Source organism: Silene latifolia, chromosome 9 (genome assembly GCF_048544455.1).
Source record: "Silene latifolia isolate original U9 population chromosome 9, ASM4854445v1, whole genome shotgun sequence".
Taxonomy (NCBI): domain Eukaryota; kingdom Viridiplantae; phylum Streptophyta; class Magnoliopsida; order Caryophyllales; family Caryophyllaceae; genus Silene; species Silene latifolia.
In genome coordinates, this window is record NC_133534.1 from 19,210,296 (window position 1) to 19,222,202 (window position 11,907).

An 11,907-nucleotide genomic window follows, 5' to 3' on the forward strand; every position below is an offset into this window, starting at 1 on the left:
TCTTAAATCGTATCAACTAATATCGCAATATAATATAATTATTCTAATATTGATATTATTCCGATTACGGTAATATTACCGTAATATTCTCCTAACACCCCTCCTCAAACCCATGGTAATTTGGTAAAATTTCCATGGGTTTGCACAATCAATAACATGAGAAAAACATTCTAATTTCTTCGATCTTCGATCTTCAAATCTTAGACAGGAACGTCGCAACTTTTCGAACCTGTCAAAAAAAAATCCGTCGAACGGTAACGCCGTTGTTTTTCGGGCCCGTCGAAATTCGAAAGAAACGAGAACGTTGATTTTTTCGAACTCGTTGAAATGTCGTTGTCAGGAACGCCGCAGTTTTTCGAACCTGACAAAAATCGTCAATCGAAAGAGAAGCCATTCTTTTCGAATCGGCTAAAAGAAAAATAATATCGGTCGGAACTTCATCGCACATATCAAACATGAAGAGATAAGTCAACATGTTTCACGCATGGATTTCCTTCACAATCCAAATCACTTGGCAGCCGTGAGCTTTTGAATTTCACGGTTTGATTTTTTTTTTTTTTTTTTATAATAAAATAAATTATCACAATAAAATCCCGCCGGAGGGCACTATAATTCATTAGTCCCTCCGGCAGGGCAGCGGAATTTCGTGTTTTTAGGCCTCAAGAGCGTGAGGCTCTGATACCATAATAGAATTGAGAAGGGGAGGAATTCATAAAGGAAATCGTGTTATTGATAATAGTTCGTTCGTATTTCAAATGATTACATTGGCTCGACATTTATAGTACTTCCGAGATCTTAAATCGTATCAACTAATATCGCAATATAATATAATTATTCTAATATTGATATTATTCCGATTACGGTAATATTACCGTAATATTCTCCTAACAATAACCTTACAAATTCGTCAAACACCCCCACACCAAGCCCCAAACTTTTAGTTAAAATTTTCGTTTTTTTTCGAGATTTCCTTATAATGTTACCCTTTTGCCCCGCTGAAAATTAAACTTAAAATCCTAACTCTGTTACTGTCATGGACTAATTGGGAAACAAACAAACTTATCTTTACAAAATCAATGGAAAAGCTTTTGGAAAATACTCTAGACTAACATAATTATCTACCACTAATCTAGAAAAGTTAGAATTTACACATTTTTACATACAACTAGTTTTTATACCCGTGAAAATTACGGGAGCGTTTGAGATTAATTGTGTATGCACACGCGTAATGTAACCTCATTTGTTTGGTACATACTAACATCTTTATTGCCTTGTGCTAAATACACCGGTAGGCAAAAATGTTGCATATAAATTGTTGTTCATATATTTTGGCGAGAAGTAAAACAACATATTTATTTTCAATTTCACAGTATTATAATATTAGATGGGCAAGTAGGTGTAATAACGTGTCAATATAACGTAGAACTATTCGTTTCACATTAAGAATTGTGATATAAAATTAACCATGTAAAATGAATATTCGATACATGTGTAGCTTATTTTAATCATTGACCATTGTCTTTCTATATACTCGGTAATAAAGTTTGAAACTATGTGGTTGTATAAATAATTATAGTGTCACTTTTTAGGACTGTCGTTATATAAATTTGATAATATTACGATTAATATTTATATTAACGGACATAATGTATGCATTTATGTACCTAGTACACTTAATTCCCCAAAACCTAATTTGATTATAGAAAATGTATTTGATTTGTTTATTAGAAACTATTGATCATATAAATGTTTTTCTTCTCCGTTTTCTAGTATTCAATTATTTTCCGTTTTATTTAGAGATTGAGATTTTTAAGGTTTAATTTGATTTACAGTGGTTATATGGAAGTCAGCTCATGTTTGGCATGTTTCTAGGAGGGGCATAACGGGTTGATGGTGGCTTGGAAGGGGTTGATAAGTTGGTGGTAGGCTAGGAGAGGGTGGGGGTGTTGGTGGTGTGGTAATGCATTTTTATTTATTTTTCAAAAAAAAAAAAATCTTTGTAGTGCACTGTAACACCCCCATACTCCAAGTGCCTTATCAGGACCACCCAGGTATAAGGATGTTACCATCTCGGTTACCCAAGGCAATGATAATCAAATAAACAATAATGAAACAACATTTAAATATAAATACTTTAGCGAAAGGTTACAATCTCAAAACCAAAACCAAAAGTACGAATACATGTTTCAAACCAACTGTCTAATCAGCTAACTGAAATGTTTATTAAACTACTAGCTACAGCGGAAGACTTATATCATCAGACCGTGGCACATCCCAGCTACCCAGTAACTCGACTCATACCTGCTCAATAAATGCTCACCATCCCCGAATGGATCACCACAGTTTTTAAAACATTAACCGGGGTCAGTACTAATCACACAATTTATATAATCAACAGTACAGTAAACAACATAGCTCAAAAGTCACACACAATCACCCACACCAATCAATCTCCGTCACCGACTGTCCACTAGACCAGCCCTGCCAGTGGGGGACCGCAGCCGTACCCACCAAATCCCCGCTCATCATACCGAGCGATAACCCTGTCCCATTAATGTGCACATCCCCTTCCGTGGCGGGATCCACGAAGGGCGAAACTAGGGCGTGAAGCCACTCCCGCAAGTGACTCCACTCAGCTGAGAACGCATCTCGAGAACCAGAGACAAGCAATCACAACCATCAACAACAACCGTCATAAAACCAATACGATAAGAATCAGCAATTACACAACACCAACAAAGCATTATGGGACTAATACTGAGTAGGGAAACCCTACCTGGAAAGCACAACACAATCAGACGATCTCACAGCTGATATCAAAACGCTTCCTCTACGAATCCTCCTCCTAACATAGTGTAGATACCTCATTTCTGCACCTCCCGCAAACCACCCGGTGATGATTGGGCCGCATGTTTGATACGCGGAACGATTTGTGACAGTTCGTAAGATTATCGTCAGGTGATTGCTCAAATATTAATGTCGACCTCATAGTTGTCATCTACGTCATGATACGGTCGTTTTGGCAGTAATTAGAGTACATTCGGAGTCCGGGTCAAAAACCGTCTCCATTTTCTGATAACTGTTAAATCCCGAGTCGGAATGTTCTGGAATGTTCCGGATATTTCTATTCCATATTTCATAAATTCTATCTTTTGGCAAATAATATCCCGTAATATTCATAAGATAATCGAATTATTTCCGTCCTACCATAACTCAAACGCGGAAATCTTTCTTCAAATAGGAGGAAACTTCACGGGAATAGAGCAGAGTCTTTGCGCCTCTTCCAAGGGACGCAGTGGCTGCTGCGCCTCTTCCCAGGCCCTTCTTTGCATGTTTTACGTATCTTTTTCATATCTTTCCAAGATTCACTTCCAAAGAGTCTCCGAAACCCTATTCCGTTCCGTGATTAGTATAAATAGGAGCCTTCGCTCCTCATATTTCTCACGCGAGTGTCCGCCCTTCTCTTCTCCCTTTGCATTCTAGACTTTGTTCTTACTAATTGGCACCTACGTGCTTGAACTTTCGACCACGTAAGGTCGAATCCTTCCGGGTACCAGCCTCTCCGTTGCATGACCGACCAATTTGACCAACTCCACAATAATCAATCTAATTAATCAATTTGTTTCAATCGTTTTCCTCTTACGAGGGCACTTTCTTTACATTCGCGTCGAGCAACACTAATCGATATCTTAGTCCTTCTCGTTTCGTCAACATGTAAGTCTGAGGGTGTAAATCTCTCTTTTATTTATTGTATTTTACTTATTGTATCACAATTGTAAGGTTTATGTCGAAAATACCTCGTTAAAACCGATTTCTAAAACGTGCTTTAAAAACCTTTTTTTACGGATTTCCAGAAGACTAACCGTCGAGAAAGGACGCAAGAATCGCGCGCCTCTTGAAGGAGCGCAGTACCTGCTGCGCCTCTTCGTGAGGCTGCCGCAGTTCCTGCTTCCTTTCTTCTTCCTTCGTCCTCTGTAATTCTCTTGTTTTATTTGTTTCGTTTGTTTTCGCTAATTCTTTGACATAACATCATAATAATTCCACATGTATATTATTCATCATCATTCACATGTTTTAATCATCATAAATCCGACTTAAATCCCAAGTAATCTCATATTTGCGGGTTTTCGTCATTAAATTCAATTCCGGGTTGTAGAGATTCAATTTGTTCATATTGAGTTTCTGGAATTCGTCTTTGATATATTTTCACCTGTTTATTCACATATTCATTGTTAATTCGTCATTAATTCATCATGTTTAGACTAGTTAATTGATTTCAATAGAGGACTCATTAATATTATTCCATATTAAATTAATTCGTTTGCATCCGTCTCATCCATGTCTTCTTGTTTTTATGATGCCTTGTCTTCTTTGTTTTTATGACCCCTTCACATGTTAATTAACCTATTAATCACTTTCATCCGAGTAAATAATTTAATCGATCTTTAAAATCACCAATTAGCATTAACGGCTTGCAATTACGGCTTCACAGCCAGAACTGAGCCAAGGAACAGACGCAGCGTCTGCTGCGCTCTTCAAGGGACGCTCTATTGCTGCTTTTTCATTCTGGCCGAGTTCGTCCCTGAACTCCGTTTTTGCCTTGACCTAGTTTAACTAACTACGTATTAATTAACTATCAACTGTATTATCACCTTCTGTTCTGTTCGTATTTCATTCTTTTATTTCTTTTTCTCAAATTATCCGTTTTAAAGGTATTTTCGACATAAATCGCCTATTCCGTTGTAATTAATGTAATTTTCGTTATTGTAATTTATAGTTATTGTATTTCTTTTATCATTTGTATGCTTTCCACATGTAAATCGACATTAAATCCAATTTCGACCCAATTGTATGCTAATTACTTGTCAACCGACTTAGTCTAATTCTCACATGTTAGGATTAATTTATTGGATGTTGCATTGCATGCATATAACCGACGATATATCGAGTATAAATAATTTCCCTAATCATTAGTAGAGGCCGCTATCGAGGCGGGCGGGATTAGGTGTTCGATCAAAAGAGCTTCCTAATACGTACCCTCACCCCTTACTCCAGATCTCCGTGAGCACCCGTGTTCATTGGCATCCACGAGAGTCATTCTAGACATAGAATGCTAAGGGTAACGATTGCTTAGTGTTCATGTCACTACTTTGTGTCTTGACATGACACGAGGTATTCGAACGGTTCCAATTTCCCATAAAAATTGGTGGCGACTCCATACAAAATGCAAACGCTTGTTTTCGACCTTCACCAAGCGCCCCCGTGGGCGGCCCGCTGTCCACAGTTTGGCGACTCCGCTGGGGATAATACACTTACGTGTAGCTAGGGTGAAACTTGAACAAGGTTAGGGAATAGTTTGTACAACACAATTGTCGGTTTTCATAACTCGGTCTTCCTAGATCGTTTTATTCGGCCTTCCTAGGCCCAACCCAACCCATTCGACCAATCGTCCCGTCCAAACGGTCCTAATTCTTATTTGGGCCTAAGGATGGATAGCGATTGACGTCATCCATACCATGATGCTTACTCTTGTTTGTATCAAGGGCCTTCATTACTTGAGGAAATGGACTAGGAATCGGCCTTACTCTTGTTTGGCACGAACCTCTCCACAGACTTCGGGTTTGATGGTTCGGTATGGCAACCCACCCTTTAAACCAAAACCCTTTTAAATGCACTCAGCATCCCGTTATAATGCTTGTATAAATGTTTGTACCTTACGTGATCACCATTTCTAAATAAAATCATGATGAATTTTTGTAAAAAAATCAAAACCTCTTTCAAAATATAAACATTTTCAAAATAGCGCAAAATAAGCCGAAACTCTGTCCATATGTCGAGTCAAACTTCGGGCCTAAAACCCATTTCAAAATCCAAATACAAAAACAAAAAAACCAAAAAAAAAAAAAAATTTCGAAAAAAAAAGTCCGAAAAAAAAAAAACCAAAATAAAAACGTTTTATCCAAAGTATTTTCAAACAATATAAATGTAAATATGTAAATTCAATTGGGCTAAGTTAGAGTCAAAGTTCAAACCGACTATGTCCTAGTCGGAACTCTGTCAAGTTACAAACCCGTCTTCCTTTACATTTTGGGTCTTTTCAACATTCAAGTCAAGTCCTGAGGCGTCACGCCGTCATTTTGGACACCCTACCCCAATTCAGTTAGGATCTAAACACTCGAGTCACACGTTCCGAGGCTCAACACACGAGTCTCAATGGGCCTCATATTTGAGTCTAAACTACAACAGTCTTCTTAACACTTATAAGCAAACCTCGAGTCCAGAATCAACACGTGTCATCAATCCCGTCAATAAGGTCAAATGTATAAATGTCACTCCGTCAAAGTCAACACTCGAGTCTAAATTAAAGTCAAGCACCGTGGATTCAAACACGAGAAGTCGCTCACGACATTTCATGAATTCACAAGTCAACTCTAGATTTGTCATCTTGTCCCTTCCTTTGTTGGTTGCCTTAGTATGCGTGATCCCACGTCGAATCGAGTTGTAATGTGCGTCATTTTACGTCGAGTAGGAATCCAGCAAGTTCGTCAATCAAGCAAGGTCACGAAGAAGTTCAAGCCACAATCACTGTGTCTCTCCAAGATGTTTATGCCATGGTCCTACGAGTGCAAGATACAGTGGAAAATTTGAGCATTCGCGTCTTCACCCTCGAGAATGGAATGGTGGAAAAGAACACACCAACTAGAGAAACCTCTAGTCTAGGTCGTCCAAAGCTTACCTCTTGCAATAACCATCGTCCTAGAAAGCCGAAAATAGCTGAAAGGAAACCTGGGAGGCATCAAAGGGTGCTTACCGATTTAGGCATGTCTTATGCCGATGCTTTGAAGAGACTCTCTGCCCAAGGCAAGCTACATCCAATAGGGCCAACTCCGGATCCACCTTTAGAGAAACAGGTGAACCTCTGGAAGGGCAACAAATACTGCTTATACCACCAAGGTAGAGGTCATGATATTGAAGAGTGTTTTCTCTTGAAACACACCATCCAAGATATGATCGAAGGGGGCATGCTTCCAGAGCCACCTTCTGTCAAGAAATCCAAGAAAATCGACCCTCTTGGGTCTAATATCATTAAACATGACGAAGAATCATCTCTAGACTGTTCTCATCTCCTCGATCCTTATGACAACGGAGATGTCAACATGCTTGAAGACGACGATATCCAAAATGGAATGCTCATGCTTTCCATTGCCTTCAACAATAGATTTGCCAAAATGGAGGGGGCTATTGATAGCCTAAACTCTCGACTTTCCAACATGGAGAATCAGTTTGCTGAAATGGGTAAGAAGCTTGAGACCCAATCTTTCAAGATGAAGAATGTCCAGACAAACCCTCAACCTGACAGTCCTAAAACAACAAACGAGACACTTATCTTTAGTTCTTCTAATCCAAGCATCAAAATCAACAAAGTCAACCTCATAGAGCCTTTGTCAAAGAACTCTCCCAGGTCATTCACAAGTCTAGGCATACCGTACGCCCTAGCCTTAAACAAATTATCCTCTCTAGGTCTTCTTCAACCAATAGGGCCCACCCTAGATCCGGAAAGGAAGTCTAAGTTTTGGGATGGCAATTCGTATTGTCAGTACCATAGAGGAAGGGGGCATGACACCGAGAATTGCTACAAACTAAAGAATATCATCCAGGATAATATCGAGAATGACAAGTACCATGTATCGACCTTTGCTCAAGATGACATTGAGTGTGATAGGGCTAAACTCATGGAAGTTCCACCCAGAAGACGAGGACGGGCTCCTAGAGCATTCGCTAACCTTGGCATCACCTATGCGGCAGCGCTACGAACGTTAGTATCACAGGGCAAGATACGCCTAATCGGTCCAACTCCAGACCCTGAGAACATACTACCTAGATGGAACAGTAATGCATATTGCCAATATCATCGTGGTAGGGGACATGATACAGAAGCATGCTTTTGTTTGAAGCATATGATCCAAGACATGATTGAAAGTGGGAGGTTGTCCCTCTCAACCTTTAATCCACAAGGTAGCTTAGGCAATCCTCATGGATATACCACTTATCAAGAAACTCTTCTTGACTATTATCCTTCCAGTGTTCCCAATAATGAGGACGGGGTGCTCAAATGGGTGAATGCTCAAAGCCGGATGTCGAAGCCAGTTGCTGGAAGAGAAATTGTTCAAGCGTGGGCCGATGATTACGAGTCTAGATCTGAAATCGCGTCAAAGTCCGAGTCCGAGTCTTAGGCTTTCTATCCCATAATTTTGTCATAGTATCTTTATTTGTGTCCATTTCCATTTCCAGTGACAATCTGGGGGCTGTCCCATGAGTCACGTGTCTTCTCGAGTCTATGTTAAATACATTCATTGTCCATTTCAATAAAAATACACTATTTCATCCATATACTCTATCCTGTCTCTTATCCTTTACCATTTCCTGTGACAACAAGAATTGATTTGAGACATTTTAAAATGAACAACAACAACAATGCGTTCCAAGTCGATGTGAGTACACTTAGATGATGTTCCATTCTAAGTTGTAGAGGACCTGAAACTCCGTGTTCTTTTCTTACCTATTCCATGTCTGGCAATAGAAACCACAATATAACCCCATTTTAGGACGAGCCTATCTCAAGAGATTCTAGGACAAATCCAGACCATCTCCCTTGTTAACAATCCATGACGGAAGGCAAGCCTATTCCCCACAATAAACAACTCGTGTTACTAAAGACCAACACGTTTCCCACCAAAGGTGCTAGCCTGACCCAAGCAAATCCAAGACGATACGAGCCATGATCAAAGACAAAGGCTCAATCAATAGAAATACCCAAAATCAATATCGAAGGCCACAATTATGCCCATAATCCAACACAAAAGAGTCAAAATGAGAAAGGCTCAATCAAGAAAGTCAAGTAAATATCCAAAGTCAATGTCATCCTCAAAAACCTGATCAAGAATCTGAGCAAAAGCCGAGATATATTCCGGACCAAGAATCTGAGTCTGAATCAAGAACAATATTGAGCAAAATACTGTTGAAGTCTATATAGAATCAAGACATCAATGAAGATGGTCATCTAGCACCCTCACTTAGCCTTTCACACATCACACCCTAAGTCCTTCTCGAGACCGTTATATGGAGATAGTTAGGAATTTTGAGAATCCTCTCAAGCTCGTCAAGTATATCCATCCTTTAGGGCCAAGACATGGAAACCTGAACCCACGTCATTTTAACCTACCTTTATGTGCTCAGGCTACATTAAGCCAAGAGACTCCATTTCCAAGCCACATTACAAGCCATAATCCCATAAAGCCTTAACACCACAAAATCAAGCTCCAGAGATTTGTTCATCAAAGCCTCTTATTTCCGAGCTCCACATTCCAAATATCCAATCCAGTTTCACCTTGACCCATACACGGAGTCTTCAAATACTTTGCTACCCAGAACGGGACATACCCATATACATCCTTAGGGTCCACTAAGTGTGCTCACACGACAAGGAATTTTTTTACAAAATTAATTATACCTCTTTGGTCTATGATCAGAGGGAGTTATCTCAAATCGATTCTTCGAGTCACCAAAGGAATATTACCCTTGTGACCCCTGCACTTTAAGGTCCTAACAACGTAGCTTAGGCACATACTTGAACTACGAGCATAGTTTGATTTCACCTTTTCAGGTGGATACGTAGGCAGTCCTTTCTTACACAAGAAGGATACAACCACAATACCCAAATAAAATTAACCAAACCTCAGAACTACGATCTGGTTTGATTTCACTTCACGTGAATACGTAGGCAGTCCTCAAGGACACAACCATCCTTACTTCCAACTTTCAATCTCAATTATCAACCATCCCCACCATCAACTTTCAACCTCTATTTCAACCTTCCAACCTCAATTAACATCTCTTCCACAACCAACACCTCTATACTGGGGGCTCCTTATTGTCGCCCAGCCTTTTTTTACCAAAGTCCAGAGTCATCTTCTCATCCTGGGGGCTTCTCTTCCAAGATGCCACCCTTCCTTTATTCCTCTAAGTCTAGCTAGTACTCGGTCCGGACAATGACAAAGATCTTAGATCAATTCTCCAAGTCATCGTGCCTCAAGAGGGGTCTCTTTTACAGCAAACGGTGGTGAAAGAAGTCCTAGTAGACAGATGATCCATGGCTCATGCCTTGCCTTTATATGCCTTCATCATCCTTGCAATTATTCTACCTTTGGAATCAATACGCATTGTCACCCACACTTGGCTAGGGGTTGCGCATACTTAAACAAAGTCTGTCAAAGTCATCCCTGTGTCGCGTCAGTCAAACCTAAGTCTACATTTTGTGTCGTGTCCTAGTAGGTCTGCGTCATGTCAAGTCCTATGTCTAAAGCCCATTGAATATGCGTAACGCATTACAAACGACAAATTTCCTTTACACAAGTTTTAAACAACTTTTATAACGAAACAACTTTTGCAAAACCTATGTGTTTCCTCATTCGAGGTCCATGTGATAATTGCTTACGTGCATATGTGTTTATGTTCTATTTGCATATTAGATTGCATTCTTGTGTGGCTAATATCCATGCAGGTAAGTATCAGAAGCAGTGCTCGCTCCGACTAGGGGCTTCACCCAAGTCTTCATTCTCCCCAGCGCAGCAGTATTTTGCAGTATTGCTCACTCAAGATTTCTTCCATGACGATCAAGATGTTTCTAGTCGTCAAAATATTTTGTCCCCGGCGCAGCAGTATTTTGCAGTATTGCTCACTCAAGATTTCTTCCATGGCGATCAAGATGTTCCTAATCGTCAATATATTCCCCAACAAGAGTTCGCTTGAGACCGACGCAAGCAGATTCAACCTCAAGTTTTTGCCAGAGTTCGCTTGAGACCGACGCAAGCAGATTCCCCAGCAGTTTCTACCGACGTCCTGCTATCCTCAATATTATTGTTTCCTCATAGAGTTCGACAAAGGTGTCGTTCTCCGAAAGTTCCCAAACCAAAGCCTCCTTCCTTAGGTTCGTAGACCCAAAGTTAGGATTCTTACCCTTAGATTCTTAGATCCCAAAATAGCTTCTTTAGGTTCATAAACCTTTAAGCTCCCACACCAAAGTCCTTAGGTTCATAAACCCATAAATCCTTTTGGAGTTCTCATACCTCAGAAAGCTTAAACGCACGCGTTTAAAACAAGAATTAGTAACCCAGTAGTTCCTAAACTCAACCCCAGGATCCCGATTCTTCTTAGGGTCATAAGCCTTTAAGTTCCCATACCAGCCGTCTTTTAGGTTCATATACCCAGGTTCGCACACCTAGCTTCTTTTAAGTTCCCAAACTCCCTAGAGTTCATACACTTCTACCCTTAGGATCATATTCCTTTAGGATCACCTTTTCCCTTTAGGATCATAATCCTTTAGAGTCACCTTTTCCCTTTAGGATCACATCCTTTAGGATCACACTTCAATAGAGTTCCTATACCCAGCCTTCGATTTACCCCTTAAGTTGAACTTACTTTAGGCCTCCTTCCCGTCAATGCTTTCCTTTAGGGCCCCATACCCTAGCACAAATATTTATATATCTTTTAGGTCTTACCCTTAGCTCCTACGCTTAACCTTAGCTCCTACGCAACTCCGGAAGCATCTCGAGAAAGAAGTCTCAGGTATGGTCTCTTCTTATGGCTGGCGAGCTTCCTTACGTAGTCTAATGGACTTTAAACGCCCTCCCCGATAGTCGACAGACTCCAAAATGTTCCCGACGACAGCTCATTGGTTCAGACCCCTTGAGCCACCTCGCGTCGCCATAGTCGTCAGGTTGTAATCTTCGATTGACCTGATGGCTATACTTTGACTTTCGCCTTGTCCAAGCCTCAGTCAAAGTGGGGGCTCTGTAGATACCTCATTTCTGCACCTCCCGCAAACCACCCGGTGATGATTGGGCCGCA